Raw genomic sequence first — 3,719 nt, forward strand, 5'->3', positions numbered from 1 at the left:
GTAGCAATGTTTGTCTCTATTTCCATCGTGAATCTGATATTTGTATGTAGATTGTTTAAGGCCTGTGTATTTCTTGAATATCTGTGTGAGTCCCATTAATTAGGATATTGGTGTCGCCCGCATATCTTAGACATATAGAATGTTTTTTCCTTCAGTTTTGGCCAACTAGAATTTGTTCGCGGTTGTTGAGAAATATGTCCATGATTGTACCTGCTATGCTATTACCCATGCCCACCCTATCAGCCTGAAGATAGATTTTATGGTCAAATTAGGAGTAATTTTGAGATAATGCTACTTCTAAAAGTTAAACAAATTAATGTGCAGCAACGATTGATGTTTTTCTGAATTTCATTAAGTTATGTTAAACGATTTGTATTGTTTCTTGTACTGGCACATTCGTGTATAAACTGGTGACATCAAAAGACATGAGCTTAGCATTGGGTGAGATCTGGATGTCTTTCATCTATTTTGCTAAATTACTTAAGTTTTTCATTGTATATTATTTAGTATATGTAAATAATTATTTCAGTACTATATTGAGCTTTTTGCTTAGTAGGTAATTTGCACGTAGCCTAGATGTACATAGGTTCATAGCCACACAACTGTGAAATTAAGATCAGGTAACATAAAACCACCACTCCATGCTAGCCCTGGCATATAGGAAATCACATGTAATAGCTGTAATAATTTCTGCATAGGCCAGACTGGAAGAAACTTTCTCACATGGTTTAAAGGGCATATTCGAAATAGCGATAATAGCAAATCAAATTTTTTGTTCATCTAAAAGACTGTGAACACACAGTAGGAACAATTGAACATGCATTGCAGGTACTTCATAAAATTCCGGAGGGTCCTGCCATGAACGTTCTATACTCGAAAAAGAAAATGGAAAAATTCAAACCCCAGTGCACAGCCAAAGATGACACACGCCAAAATGAAACCTTAACATACTCATATACACACTGTGGAAACATATGTCAGTAAGTCCATACAGTAAGTACGAAAATGTTATAATTTACGAAAAATTATCGAAAATAGAAGTTAACGAAGGCGTACACGTCAAATAAAAAAACGCCTACCAAATAAACATCTATAAATTAATAGCACCTACAATCTATATAAACGTAGACTGCTGCGAACATAAAGCTGGCAGAGATACACGTGCAACCAAATAATGTATATAAAATCTGTACAACAGGACTTATACCTTGCAAACATATGATATATATAGCTACGAAATTGTCACTTTATCATCATAACAAATTAATTATTACCTTCATTCAGAAAATATACACCGAAGCGCCAAAGAAACTGGTATACCCATGCGTATTCAAATACAGAGATACGTAAACAGGCAGAAAACGGCGCTGCGGACGGCAACGCCTATACAAGACAACAAGAGTCTGGCGCACTTGTTACATCGGTTACTGCGGCTTCAATGGCAGGTTATCAAGATTTGAGGGAGTTCGAACGTGGTGTTATATTCGCGCACTCGCGATGTGTCACAGCATCTCCGAGGTAACGATGAAGTGGGGACTTTTTCCCGTACTACCACTTCACGAGTGTACCGTGAATATCAAGAATCCGTCCGCCCCTGTGGCGTAGCGGTAACGCTACAGCTTAACACGCAGGAGGCCCGGGTTTGATTCCCGGCAGGGGACTGTGTGTTTTGTGTCGAAGTGGCGTCAACTCAAAAGGACTTGCAATACGGCGGCAAATGGGGCTTCCCGGCCAACAATGCCACACGATCATTTAATTTTTTATCAGGAATCCGGTGAAACATCAGATCTCTGACATCGCTGAGGCTGGAAAAAGGTCCTGTAAAAACAGGAACAACGACAGCTGAAGAGAATCGTTCAAGGTGACAGAAGTGCAACCCTTTCGCAAATTGCTGCAGATTTCAATACTGGGCCAGCAAGTGCCAGTGTGCGAATCATTCAACGAAACCTCATCGATATGGGCTTTCGGAGTCGAAGGCCCACTCGTGTACCCTTGATGACTGCACAACACACATCCTAAGACCTCGTCTTGGCTGCGCGGAGTGGCTGCGCGGTTTGAGGCGCCATGTCACGGACTGCGCGAGCGCTTCCGTCGGAGGTTCGAGTCCTCCATCGGGCATGGGTGTGTGCGTTGTTCTTAGCGTAAGTTAGTTTAAATAGTGTGTAAGTCTAGGAACCGATGACCTCAGCAGTTTGGTCGCTTAAGAATTCACACACATTTGAACATCGCCTCGTCTGGGCCCGTCAACACCGACAATGGACTGTTGATGACTGGATCCTGTTGCCTGGCCAGACGAGTCTCGTTTCAAATTGTATCGAGAGTATGGAGACAATCTCAAGCTTGTGGAGGCTCTGTAATGGTGTGGGGCGTGCGCAGTTGGAGTGCTATGAGGCCGCTAATACGTCTAGATACGACTCTGACAGGTGACACGTACGTAAGCATCCTTTCTGGTCACCTGCATTCATTCATGTCCACTGCGCATTCCGACGGACTTGGGCAATTCCAGCAGTACATTGCGACACCCCACACGTATAGAATTGCTACACAATGGCTCCAGGAACATTCTTCTGAGTTTAGACACTTCCGCTGGCCACCAGTCTCCCCAGACATGAACGTTACTGCGCATATCTCGGATGCCTTGCAACGTGCTGTTCAGAGGAGGTCTTCACCCCCTCGTACTCTTACGTATTTATGGACAGCCCTGCAGGATTCATGGTGTCAGTTCCCTCTAGCATTATTTCAGACATTGTTCGAGCCCATATCACGTCGTATTGCGGCACTTCTGAGTGCTCCCGGGGGACCTACACGATATTAGGCAAGTGTACCAATTTCTTTGGCTCTTCAGTGTGGAACGATAGTCAAAATACAGGTGCCAACCATGTTATATGTATGTCAATCCATCTAGGCAGTACATAAGTAAGTAGCAATCAGTGTTCTACTATAACATTACGATATATAATGGAAATAATGTCAACCACTTTGTGCCGCTGGTCACTCGATAATGACAGTTTATTTGAAACAGATTTGTAGTGAAAGAAAGAAAATAAAAATTGTCACAGAGCAGCGACTCTTGACACACCTTATAAATATGTGAGTTGCTGAATTATACTACACTGCAGCCTCTAATGGAACATAAACGTTTCCATTGATTCACGGTCCAGTTTCGACAATTTATACCCAATTCAGTCATAACTGCTACGTCAGCATTGGAACTCATAGGGCTTGTCTGCTGTGGAAATCCACGTTGAACACAGTGCACTGAAAAGTTTGTTAAGGTGTTACAGGACAGGTTGTGCTGAGAAATAACGTAAAAAAATCGATACTTTAAGCGGTTTCCGATTTGATTAGCATTGAAATTAGCCCATCAGGTCGTTGTGTGTGCAAATTCAAGCATCCTGCTAGATACGGTGGTGCCAATCGTGTTCTTCATTTTATTTTCTCAAATCGAAGAAGAGAGCGATACAGACGTTGCACACTGGGCAGCAGCAATCTCGTGTGCTGCTATCTACGCTATGAGAACAACTGACACTAATTGTATCTCTCTCTTGTTCGGGTTGAGGAAATTGAACGAAGAAGAGGTTTAGCAACACAGTCTCTGGCAGGCTGCTTGAATTTTCGTACACAGCGACCTTATTGGCTAACTCCAATGCTAACTGAATCGAAAACAGGGCACTGTATCGAAATTTTTTGACAATTATTTCTCGGCATAACCTACGGTG

The 3,719-nt window shown here is 42.5% G+C and overlaps 1 non-coding gene across 1 annotated transcript; it reads left to right on the forward strand.

Annotated features, from left to right (window-relative positions):
* Nucleotides 1-1,590: 1,590 nt before the first annotated feature.
* On the forward strand, nucleotides 1,591-1,662 carry Trnav-aac (transfer RNA valine (anticodon AAC)). Its single transcript has one exon. It is a non-coding gene; the product is annotated as a tRNA-Val (tRNA).
* Nucleotides 1,663-3,719: the final 2,057 nt, after the last annotated feature.

Source organism: Schistocerca serialis, chromosome 3, assembly GCF_023864345.2.
Source record: "Schistocerca serialis cubense isolate TAMUIC-IGC-003099 chromosome 3, iqSchSeri2.2, whole genome shotgun sequence".
Lineage (NCBI taxonomy): Eukaryota > Metazoa > Arthropoda > Insecta > Orthoptera > Acrididae > Schistocerca > Schistocerca serialis.